The 13,576-nt window shown below is 34.3% G+C and overlaps 1 long non-coding RNA gene across 21 annotated transcripts; it reads right to left on the minus strand.

The window, feature by feature from the left end:
* Window positions 1–539: 539 nt before the first annotated feature.
* LOC101252025 (uncharacterized) lies at window positions 540–13,166 on the minus strand. Of its 21 annotated transcripts, none has more exons than XR_011211560.1 (8): window positions 12,925–13,166; window positions 12,087–12,229; window positions 11,854–11,894; window positions 9,541–9,625; window positions 7,120–8,780; window positions 6,079–6,630; window positions 5,746–5,789; window positions 2,244–4,468 (listed from the first exon to the last, which is right to left on the minus strand). It is a non-coding gene; the product is annotated as an uncharacterized lncRNA (long non-coding RNA). The 21 variants fall into 21 exon arrangements; XR_011211561.1 differs by having other exon boundaries at window positions 6,079–6,305; window positions 6,409–6,460; window positions 6,538–6,630; window positions 9,541–12,229; XR_011211558.1 differs by lacking the exon at window positions 11,854–11,894.
* Between the last annotated feature and the right edge of the window lie 410 nt (window positions 13,167–13,576).

Consider the following 13,576-nt stretch of genomic DNA (forward strand, 5'->3'; position numbering starts at 1 on the left):
ATAACATAACCTAATTCATAAATGGGATGAACCATAACATATTCCAAAGTACTCATCCTTTTTTTCCTAGAGTCAACCCTAGGTACCAAATTTCCGGTGGATGGCCAATAAGATCACCCACCTGTCTGGTGCTTGGACAACACTCCTTATTGGTTCTTCTTTTCCCATTCTTTAACACCCAAGAACCTAAAAGCCTAGTTGTTGTCCTAGCTCTGGGCAAGGAAACGTGCCTAAAAGTTTGCCTAGATATAACATGGATATGATGCCTAAAACTGAAGAGAAATATTGTCTCGATCGGGGAGCACCCTCTAGACGCAACCGGTGTCGTCGTCCTCGAAGAGGACTAGGACTATCCTCTTAGCATTCATCATTACATTTAATAGGTAAAAAGTGCAAAAAAATTGAAACTTTATACATATTGAGGTAAAGATAGACCTCGCACATAGTAAGCATACATAAATATGGTGTGTACTTAGACTCCTCACATAGGAAGCTAGCATAGGCTTCTCGCATAGTTAACATAATCAACATATAAGGAGTTATTATAATAATATCGTCTCACATTAAATCTTCTAAATGAAGTACAATTTTGGGCATAGCCCTTACACAAATATATTGCCACTTATGGCTTAAAACAATTGTATTGAAGAATAAAGAAGCAACGAATGTCTTTTAGACTATATCAATTCTACTACGGTAGATGAAAGGCAGCATCCACGAACTTGGAGGAATCACCACTACTTGGAGGAAGAAGTCCAAGTATCCTTGCGATGTGGCCTAGAAGATATTCAAGGCCCTGAACTTACAACATTGGGGGAAAAGGGAAGAAATATGGGTTAGGACAAAACACATGTACTAAGTATAGTTCCCATGCATAAAATCATCAATGCATGAGAAAACACACAATTTAGTCAAAATCATGCTTTTATGTTTAATAACTAAACATGTACACATGTAAAACATTCTAAGTCTACCCAAAATGAAATTAACCCAACACATAAGCAACACAAAGGAATACATGTTCAATGCCAAGAATAGAACCCCATAACCCTATCCAAAGTTAAGCATAAGACTAATTCACTTATTACAGACATACAACATAATTTCATAACTTATCATAACATGTTTGTATCATAAATTAATATATACTTGATATACATAATATGAAATCAACTTACTCATACAATAACACTACCAAGACCATCCCTTAGGATCCCACATGTGCAATGAGTAAAAGAAGTCCCATACCCTCCCTCACCCTATGTAAGAACCTTTTAGACAAGCCCTAATAATAATTCACATTCTAGACTTATTCACTTACCATATTACATTAGGGAAGATACTGTAATAATTGACATGAGACCATGTGAGCTACATAGAATCCGTTGTTTACCTCCAACACCAAAAAGAGAGGGTTAGCACATTCTTAAGTTTTAACCAATCTTACATAGCTATATAGATGGATCCAATAAGCTATAGTCCTGTATGGGCACATAGTTAAGGGTAAACTAGAAACCTTTACTTACTAACGTGGAGGTTTCCATCTCATGAGACAACACATATCGTGGGAATCCAAACTTGCTAAACGCGAGACCTCCATCTCATTTACATGCCCTTTTGATTCTAAGAATTTATTCCCTTTTGTAATCATCATATTCATTATACAAGATCACATTAGTCACTTCTAGACCCTTATGTGAACATCTTGTCATGATAGCTCATAGGTATTCATAAGTGAGAACTACCCTTTCACTTTAGGAACCACATACAAGTGAGTAAATCTTTCACTCAACACTTTATTATAAGTATGAGAAAATACTTTCAATCACATAATAATCATACCATGACATACTATCATACTTCATAACAAATTTGATAGTCTAGGGTTAAGGAAAAGGAATATATGCTATCAACATCACAACCACACATTACATATAGAAGCATCACAATCTAAGTAACTCATACTTCATAATTGAATTCAAGAAGAATCAACATTCATACCTTCTTGATATTTCATTGCCACCATACATCAATTACCAAAATACATAGCCAATGCATAATTAAGGTAAATTCAAGAGTCAATTATATAACAAACATCAATGTAGTCAATCAACATATTCATCCTCTTCACAATTCACCTTATCAATTCAAGGTTTTCATGAAATTGGGGGAAGCCATGGATCCATGGGAATATTTACTTAAACAACATTAATTTACCATAATTCATCAAAATTGATTCCTAATTTCATTTTTTTCAAGAAGATCCGTGTGTAGAGAAAAACGCTAGATTGGGGAAGTTTGAAAATCTCTTTGAAAGGACCTCTTGGGGAAAGAAAACCCAAGAGTGAAGGACACCATACCTTAATCAAGACTTTAGCCTCCAATTATTTGTGTATTTGGTATGTTGTTGCCTTCTTGAAGTGATATTGAGCATGTTGATGTGTTTTGAAAGGAATTTTAGCATAAGTGACCCTTTGATGTCATGTTGAGCTCTTGTTGATGTTGAGAACCTCATGATGTTTTGAGTTCCTCATCAACATGCTCAATATAAATTCATTAAGGCAACAACATACCAAATAAATTCGACTTAAGAATGTGATGATGTAAGCTAAGAGGTTAGTCTTAGTCCTCAAAGAAGACGACAAAATCGGTTACGTCTAGAGGATAAACTCGGGTGTGACAAACTTGGTATCAGAGCAAGGTTGAATTATCTTAGCATCTATGTCTCTCTCAACCACGTATATGTAAGTTCGTGCTCATAATTGTGAAGCGCATCACACTTATGGACGGGAACCTACATGATGCCTAGGAAACTCTCATTTTCTTTGAAATCTTATATCATGTCATTAGAGTATAGTTATGGTGTGCTTTTTTGTCTAATCCTATTGTTGTGCTTATAGGAAGAATGAACACTCGAAGGAATGCGGCACGAAGACTTGAACAGGAAGTTGCCATGCGGGATCTCATCCCTGAGGTGATCAAGTTCCTCCACTTGAAGAAGATGCTAATATGGAACAAGCTTCGGTCAATCCTCCACCCTTGACGGATGGACATATAAGGGCTGCCCTCATCCAATTGGCTCAAGCCTCCACTATTCAAGATCATGTTATGACGGCCCAAGCAAACCGGGAGGTTGTACCTCGTCCTCATCAACAAGTCACTACTATTGCTTCCCGTCTAATGGACTTCACTCGAATGAACCCTCCTACATTCTACGGATCTAAGGTTAAGGAAGAACCCCAAGAATTCATCAATGAAGTCTATAAGATACTCTTGGCTATGGGGTTGTCCACAAGTGAGAAGGCCGAGTCGGCCACTTATCAACTCAAGGACGTGTCTCAAGCATGGTTTGTGCAAACGAGGCATAATAGGACATTGAGGGGTGGTCCATTCACTTGGAAATCTTTAAGAAGGCTTTTCTAGATTGATTCTTTCCTAGGGAGATGAGGGAGGCTAAAGTTAGAGTTCATCAACCTTCGCCAAGGAGGTATGATTGTTCATGAATACTCCTTGAAATTCACAAAGTTGTCAAAATATGCTCCTTCCACTACAAGAAAAACAGTCTCTAAGAAAGGGAATTCTAGTCCCTAAAAGTTCAAATCTGGTGTCAAATTCCCAACTGAGATCATAAAAACCTAGTCGCAACTCGTCTTAAAAACTACAATCGCTATTAGTAAGTAAGGACGAGTTCAAAAAGCTCGTCCCTAAATTTTTTGCGACGGTCCAAATCTCTAGTCGTGAGATCCTTTTAGGGACTAAATATCTTGTCTTAATTAGACCACTCATATCAATGGTATCATGTCGTCAATACTCTTTTGTGACTGTACGTGATGTAGTCCTACTAGCGTTTTAGAGACGAGTATGACCTAGTCCTAAAATACCATTAGAGACTATGAAAAATCTATTTGTAGAACATCTATAATGCCCATTAATAACTTGTCCTAGAGTATTTTTAAAGATAACCAACAATCTGGTCCTAAAATAACTTTAAAGACTAGCAACAACTTTGGTCCTAGATTGACCAGTGGAGATGATCAGTAATTGTGGTCTCTAACAAACCACCTTTGAACCAAGACCACTAATATCGCAAGAATCTATATTCATCAACATATACTAAAATATTACTAAGATATATGGGTACAAAAAAGATCATAGAGTGAAAGGGTAGGAAGATAGAGATAATAGTAAGATTAATTACAATAAATTGGTTAACCTCCTATGAAGTTAGTTTCGCTATATTCGTGTAACAAAAATACTTGGATAACATCCAAAGTTTTGCAAAATTTTAATAGAAAAATACTAATAACAAGTTAGTGAAACTGCTAAACTTGCATCTTCACTAAAGTATGAACAAAAGTCTTGCAGAAATAGCCTTTGTCAAGTGATATACAAAAACATCAACAGAAGCTCCAAGAAATAAAAAAACCTATTAGAAAACTTTGAGATACTTCAGCCAAGAATCCAAAATCTGTTTTGAAGAACCACAAAATAATATTAGGTAGATAATATAAACAAATTGAATAAATTAGTATAAGAGACGAGCTAGATTAACAACATCTTTGCAGAAACCGTTAAAACATGGTAGCTGGCAGTGAAGTTGTTGCTGCATAGTAGAAAATTTCAAAAAAAAAATTTATGTCATTATGAAGATATGTATAGTTGTTGTTAAATCATCTAGATGATAAACCTTCTTATTTTTATTGGAAGGCAATGCATCAGTCTCTCGACTCATCTCGTCTTGCCTTGTCACCTCACCTCGAGTTCTCATCTAACTGACTTTGTTTAAATAAATTTAGAGTTCAAATGTAACTTTAACTATTCTCTAAGCAGTACTAATTTTTGGTAAGTCAGTTAAATGGAGTGAAATTAGCATACCAGCTGACTTTCAGGGTCACAAATTCACACACCTTAGATTCAACAACCACCCCTATCGTCTTTACATGATCATAGTCCTCAAAGCACGAAACTAGTCCCAAAAGGTGAACATAGAATTCATAGGAAACACTCCAATACGAAAAAAATTATCAATTGATCATAAGCCTTCCATGTCTTCTCCCCTGCTAAAAAGCAGAACATCGTGTAATCGTAGGAAGACAGTTCTCAAATCATCCATGCCATCTTTAATAATGAATTCCACTTCTCATAAACACCTTTTGAATAAATTACCCAAAACACTTCATACTAGTACTAAGGATGTTACTGGAAAACAACATAGTGTTGGCCTCTATGCTAAGGCATTGAACATGAACTATACTATCACCACGAACCAAGATAATCCTTTTGGTTTAACATGGACAATACTATCACAAACAAAGACTATGATCGGAATTTTTAGCTTGTTGGAAAGCTTTTTGATTTCCGTCTATGTAAATCTGCTACTGCTTTCTTCTTCTTTGTTTTTAGCATGAGATATATTTCCTTTTCATACAGGTTAAGTATATCATTTATTCGATCTGAATGTCTATTCGAAACAACCTCTCTGCATTCTAATTTTGAGGTTAGAACCTTGTTGGACAGGATACAGTGACTAGAAGAAAACAATTGGACATTGTAGAGTGATTGTTGAAATGGTACAACATAGCCTTTCAAGTAGGGGTGGAGACTAAATCGGAATAGATGAGGAAACAATATCCTGTTCCAACTAAATTCAATCTAACATACTAAGAGAATAAAACTTAAATATAACAGAATCAAGCAAAAATATGAATCATTTGAACTGATTAAGGCAATGGATCAGTCTCTTACCTTACCTCGTCTTGTCTCGTAATCTCTCCTCAACTCATCTCCACCTATAACCAACATTTTTCTAAAGAAATTAACAGTCCAAATTTAACTTTAACTATTCTCTGAGCAGTACAAATTTAACTTTAACATGTGGGCAGAAAATGTTAAAACAGAGCAGCTGGCAGCAATGTTATAGGAAACAAGTTTGTTATTCCAAATTTCTGACAGCTGCCAGCAGATGTTACATGAAAATTTTCACATCTAAGGACCCATATATTCATATTTGATCACACACTGATTATGGTGTTACATTTCAACAAAATAAATTAAAAAGATGGGTGTATTGTTACTAACCTGGTTAGCTGAAAATGTAGTGGTCATTCAGTTGAGAAAGACGATGTTGTAGCTGCTACATGTGATTGATGAGCCTTGAAGACTTCTCTCATTTTCAATACTTCTTTCATCGCATCTTCTAATGTAGACAAACGATTGTTCAAGGTTTTGTTTTCCTCATTCAAGGATTTGTTCTCTTCATTCAAAGATGTGATATCTTCTCGAGTTGAACGTAGCGCAGATATTTTCTATTATAACATATAACAAATTTAAGTAATTAACATATTTAATTTACAGAATGCACATGTTTTTCAATTGCTTCATGTTCAACAAGCTTGTCATCTTTCTTACGAGTCTCAAAGAAAATAGTTGCCAAATCTGGTGGATTTCTATCTTTTCCGCCCTTTACATCAAAGTCAAATACGTCAAATAACACACCTCATAAATATTTCATTTAGAAAACTAATTTTATGATAATACCTTTTGATAAATAATCTCTCTAATAGGCTTGCTACCAATATGATGAAGCATCATCAACTTTGCTCGATTTGCTGCATTTCTAGTGCTTCTTGCCTGTATTTGTTCATAGTAAGCTTTAGCGATATGAGCTAGTTATAGCAAGATGTACTCATGAACTAAATACTGTAACACATACATATTATTTTCTAAAATTTTGATCCTAAAAAAATACAAGATTCATGACAAGTATTTGTACTCTTATCTTTTTGTTGACAACTTATGGTGTAATTATTTGACAAAGAACTGATTAAGATGCAAAATACACAAGTTTCAATTATAAAGTTGTCTCTACTACAACTACTAACAATCTTATGTGGATAAAAAAAATTCTTATAAGATCATGACGTTGTCTCTGTTTAGAGACCATGGGAAATCTGCACCTTGTTTATACAATTTTCCTATACTTAAGAATAATAAGTGAATTATTTACTTGCCATGTATTATCTAGTTGGTTCATCAAGAATACTAAGAGATTGTAGGATAGGAGGGAAATCAAACTGTAGAAAAGAGTAGAAAAGTAGACTATTAACTCAATAGGCATACCTGAAAAGTTTCAGAAGCAAACTGTTCCTTTACTAACCATTCCCATTCTTTTTGGTCTACTCCTCTTGGGACATTCCTAAGAGACTGTTGGATAGGCTTGTCCTTCACATATTTTACATGCAAGTGTCCTCTCCATTTGTTTCATAACTCATTCATCTATCCAAATATATGATCATTCGTATCAGCACTCTCAAATTTGTGCTACAAAAATTGCAACAACAGTTGAGTTATTATTTTCAAAACAAAAAAGGAATCATAAGTTGTACAACCTGCTATATGAACAAGTGTACATTACTTTTAAAACATCAATTAATGAAAGATATAAATCAGAATCATGTGTATAGTGGATTGAAAAGTTGTACAGCAGGTGATAAATGGACAAGAACATTGATGTAGCAGGTAACACTGCAAAATCAGAGCAAACTGTAAAATCGATTCAAAAGTTTTACATCAAGTGTATGTTTGTTACCTCAATGTATGCCCACATGTGATTCAACTTTTCTTGCTTTATATCATGTCACGATGATACCCCCAAGGGACAAATATTACGATCACGCACAATTTTTCCCAAATGCCTTGATAATAGATTGTTATTTGTTCCAACCATTCGATTATTGTAAAAGGTAAGTTTCAACTTTTCTCAAATTTCAAGTGAAGCAACTTGTTTTCACATGTTGCTTCCTTGAATTCTTCTTACCTTTGTAGGATTAGATGAACCTATACCAACATATTTTGATAAAAACTATAGCAATCAAACTCAATTTTGTGTATGTTTTTCATTTTTTGCATTTCTTGATTAGAAGACATGTTAGAGCCCAATTTTGTGCATTTAGGAGGAGTTTTCATATGCTGATTATCAAAATCAGCACTCTTGTAGAAGATTCAACCTCATATTCAGAAATTTCCAAAGAGGAGCTCAAAGATCTAGTTCTTTTCTCTAGCCCCTTTCCTATAGCACCTGGATTCAATTAACATCATATATATAAAAGTTTATCAAAAAAAGTGAAACAAAAGATATTTGTAAAAAAACATTAACATTTTTTTTAAAATGTTACTTGTTTCAACTTCTTGGTTGTATTTCTTAACTTGATCAATACCAGGAGATGAGGTACTAATTTGCATATTCTCTTTCTTAGGAGTCATGGGGTTCTTATGCATCATTCGTGTTCCTTGACTAGTGAACGTGGTAGAGTTTTTAAGTCCATGTCCTTGGCACTTCCATATACAACCTTAAAAAATAAATCATACAACCTATACATTAGCACAATATTTAGGAGACCAAGAAGCTAAAAATAATTATATATCAATGAATTCAGCCATTTTCATTGAAGATGATTAACACTCTGAATCTTCTCCTGCAAGACAAAATACAGGAAGTGGGAAAAAAAATTCTTCTCAACACAAATATAGATTTTTCTATGCCTTGAAGTTAAAACATACAAACTATCTTACTTGTTTCAATTTCTTTGATGTACTTCTTAACTAGATCGCTTGATTGAGGCAATAAACTCATAGACGACAAGCTTCCTTTCTCACCCCATTATTTAAGCCCTCGTCCCCGTCCCTTTCCAATAGCACTAGGCGCAACAAATGTATATCTGATATAACTCTTCATATCAGAATCAACCTCTGTTTCAGTCTACAGTGATTTCATCTTGAACCTGCAAAAACAACCAAAATATTAAAAGTTAAACCTCAAAATGTTTAATTATGTAGTAATAAAAGAAATTGGCTCATCATAAGTTGAATAATGAAATATTAATTTATGAAGATACTTCACCTCATTAGTTCTTTTTCTTTTCTTTTGGGAAGGACTTCTTAACTCTACAATTTCATCACCCATTTGTTCCACAATCTCAAAGGAATCATGAGGTTTAGTCTTTTTCACTACTTTCCAACCTTTGTTGGAATTATCATTAGCATAAAACACTTTAGATGCGTGATTCGCTAAAATAAATGGCTCATTTATTTTCAAAAACCTACTTGGATTAACACTCACAAAATCATACTCATCCTTTTATATACTTTTACTTCATCATACACATCAAACCAATTGCATCGAAATAAAACCACTCTTCTATCCATTATAAATTGCAACTCAATCATATCTGTTAAAACTCCATAATAATCAAGGTTCTCACTATCTTCATTATTCTCACCCAATACAACAACACCACAATTTTGAGTCCTTAACTTGTTATCATAATCTTCTACATGAAATCTATATCCATTAATTATATAACCATTAGAACACGTTGAATATTTGGTGGGACTGCGTTAAAGTGAGAGAAGATCTTTCATGATATGACGACTATCATATCGTGTGTGCAATTATGCGACCTATCAGCAAGATAACATTTAATATTTAGAATGAATATTACAATATTAAATATCAAATTTTGATATTTATGTATTACTCACCTGATCTTTAAACCATTCAATAAGCTGTCTGCTCCAATCAGCATCAGACAAGTGCTGAGCATTCTCGTGAGTTTGTGCAAACTCTCTACAAAATTAAAGTTAACCATAACTATCCTACTAAATAGTAACTAACCTAAAAGAAATAAAATAAGTGAAATGGTATAAAAATCTCCATACTTGAGATATGGTAAGACTTCATCACAGTTCTTCAATATGTATATATGTGCTTGTTCATGTTCATATGTTTTAAGCTCACATGGATCTTTAGCTCCTAGAGTTTTTCAAGGTTGACTAAAAATAGATAAACCACCATTCGATTGTTTTAAACCGACATCATAATTTCGTTCAGGACAATTGAATCTTGTGTCAACTCTATGCAAATACCTTGAAAATAAAGTCATACATTCATTTGCACTGAAGCCCTCTGCAATACAACCTTCTGGACATGCCAATGAGAAATTTCAAAAAGTATAACCATCGCTCCACAATATACATCCACCGATAATGTATTGGTCCAGCAATCTTAGCTTCAGTAGCTAAATTAATAGGTAAGTGTACCATGACATTAAAAATGAAGGAGGAAAGACCTTTTCCAACTTACAAAGTTTTATGGGTATTTGTGATTCAATTTCCTCAAAGTTTTAAATTCTCAACTCTTTTGATCCAAGCACACTAAAAAATATAGACAATTCAATAAGAGGTTCACAGACCTCTTTTGACAATATACCACGAAGTGAAAGAGGGAATAGATGTTGCAAGAGAACATGACAATCATGACTTTCCAATCCAGATATCTTGTGATCTTTCAAGTTCACACACTGAGAAATATTAGATGAAAAACCATCAGGGAACTTAAGATTCTTTAAGAAAAGGCATAATTTGTGCTTATATTCGGAAGACAATGTGTAGCATGCTTTTGGTATTTCAATTTTCACCCCCTTTTGGATAGGGTGTAATTCTGGCCTAATGTCCATATCTTGCAAGTCTAATCGAGTGCTAATTGTGTCCTTGGTCTTTCCTTTTACATTCATAATTGTCCCCATGATATGATCACATATGTTTTTTTCAATATGCATAACATCCAAATTATGTCACAACAAGAGACACTTCCAATATGGAAGTTCAAAAAAGATATTTTTCTTGTTCCAATTATCCATTCGACTTTCATGTGATATCTTCTTTCTTTTCTTATGATCCTTTGATAATTGTAACCCTTCCAGATCTTGCACTTGATTAAGAATCTCAACGCCGGAACACACTTTTGGTGGAGGCCTTTTCTCCACTGTACCATCAAATGATCTCTTATCACTTCGCCAATTATGATTTTGGGAAAGGTAATGCCGATGACCCATAAAACACTCCTTCTTACCCTTAGTTAATCGAGTTGAGGAAGCGTCTTTATTGCAATATGGACATGCTAATTTTCCTTTTGTACTCCATCCCGATAAATTTCCATATGCTGGAAAGTCATTAATGGTCCATAATAAAGAAGCATGCAACTGAAAATTTTTCTTACTTGATGTATCATATGTCTCAATACCAATTGCCCACAACTCCTTCAATTCCTCTATAAAAGGTTGGAGATATGCATCAATTGCATCTCCGGGACCATTTGGACACGGAATAAGCATTGACCAAAATAAAATTTTCTTGCTTCATACCCAACCAAGGTGCTAAATTATAAGGAATACGAACCACAGGCCAAATGCTATGTGAGGTTTTAGAATTTTGGAATGGTTGAAATCCATCACTAGAAATTCCAAGTAAAAAATTTCGAGTTTTAACCGCAAATGAAGGATGAAGTTCATCAAATGACTTCCATGTTATTGAATCAGCTGAGTGCCTCATTATGCTATCATCAACTCTTTTATCCTTATGCCATGTCAAACTTATCTAAGTTTTCAATTCAAATTCATCTGAGTTTTTCACATCAAGTGTAGGACAGAGCAAGATCAGAATAAAAAAATGGAGAATTGCAGCAGTTTCAGGTTGCAAAAAGAAACATTCCATAAAAACAAGGTAGGAATCCTAGCTTGATTGATGAAACTACTAAGACAAATCTGCAGGACAATCAACAACAGGTTCTCAATAGTCCTACTTCAACCTATATTTCCACAACAACAAAATCAGTCTTTCACATCTGTATTTTTATTCTTGGAGTTTCTAGTAGTTATTTGTAACCAATAAGACGAGTTGTCATATTACAAGTCATTACTCGAAGATTAACTCACCTGCAATATTGTCCCAAGCAAAGCGGTGTGGGATTCTATTTTGAACAGCACAACAACAACTTGATTAGAAGAAAGAACACACCTGGAATTTTTTCTCGAGCAAAGCTTTGCTGGATTCTATTTCTACCAGATCGAGCAGCAACAACGTGAGGAAGAAGAATAGAACTTTATCAATAGATTAGAATCTATTGATTTGATGTACGCATCATAGATTAGAATCAAGCCAAACTTTTAAGATATTAGGCTATACAAACAAAGACTAAACAGTGAACATCCACTAAAGCTCTATAACTAACAATAATAGTAGCTACATACCATGCTGGATTAGGTCTCCCGGACTTTGGATCCTCTCCACAATACTTTTCTGAGTTTACTTCATACTTATAAGTCAGCGGAAAGTTTAAAGTACCTTCGGACCACCCATCAAATGCACAACCTTTCTTGAACTCTTTGCTGAGCTGCAAAAATGGAAAAACATATGTTATCATCACGGTATAAAATTTCTTCTACTCTCAATTTCACATCAATTCAACACGTTAAAAATTCCATCTACTCTGGGCTCAAAGTTATGTTTTCATGGACATTACTACATCAAAGGTGTCTGAAAACAATCGTAAACACTAATAACTAATTAAATTAGCCATAACATGCTATAATACATGCCTTGTTCTTTGTTTACTTTTTATCATTCACAGTAGTCCATCAAATTGCAAATCCTAAGTCACTGGTTGCGGGAATTGAAGTAGATGTCTGTTGCACACCATCTTTCTTTCCAGATGCACAAGCAGAAATGAGATAATGTACTTTTTGGGGTGGAAATAGGACACTGGAAGATCATATTTAGTTCTTATGGAAGGTAGTAAACATAACAAAATGAACAGTTTCTGCATAAATCATGATGTCATCTACGCAAAAGACATCAACAGTTTGCGACTTCTCAAACTGAGCCACTAAATGAAGTATAAAAGAGTGAGATTGCAAGCGTTGGTGCAGCATATAAGTCAACCAGGAACATTAATTGATCAGAAATTCAATTGCAATCAGTGAGTTAGTAAGCAATTAGTGTTTAAGAGAATGGAGACAAAAGCAACACAAAGAAGAATACATATCTATCCAAAACACAACAAAAACTCTATCAGAAGAGTGAACACACCTGAATATTTTCTCAACTAAAGCTTCAATGCTCCATTTCTAACAGATCGAGCAGCAACAACGTGAGGAATAAAAAGACACCTTTATCAATATCTCCTTGAGATTAGGGAAGACAACAACAACACAAAGAAGAATAAACATCTATCCATTCAAGGGGTAGAGAATCGTTGAGATTAGCTAGGGAAGCAGGGACGTTTCATTTTCCATTAGGTGTACGTAGTTGTGAGCTGAAGAGATTAGGGAAACTTTAGGACAAGCTTCTATATTTTTTATAATAAGTTTTTTCTTTTTCCTTTTAGGATTAATTTTTTAGCGCCTAAAATTTTTTTAAAAGAAATTTTTTCAAATTGGTGGAATTACTTTCCTGCTCAAGCCTCACAATATGTATCCAATTACATTTAGGGACTAGTAAGTAAGTCTTTTAGGTACCAAATTTAATGTCTTCACAATAACATATACCAGTAAAGACCGAAATATAATCTCATCCCAATAGGTATACTTTTAGAGACAATAATATAGACTCATCCTTAAATATTGGTCTTGATAAAGTCTTTTTCTTGTAGTGTTCTTTGGTTTTTGATCTTAGAGATGAAATGGGTCGTTTGTGACAGGGGTGTTAGATGATTTGCAAGAGGAGCATCATTCAGCTATGC

Source organism: Solanum lycopersicum, chromosome 9, assembly GCF_036512215.1.
Source record: "Solanum lycopersicum chromosome 9, SLM_r2.1".
In the NCBI taxonomy this organism is placed as follows: Eukaryota; Viridiplantae; Streptophyta; class Magnoliopsida; order Solanales; family Solanaceae; genus Solanum; species Solanum lycopersicum.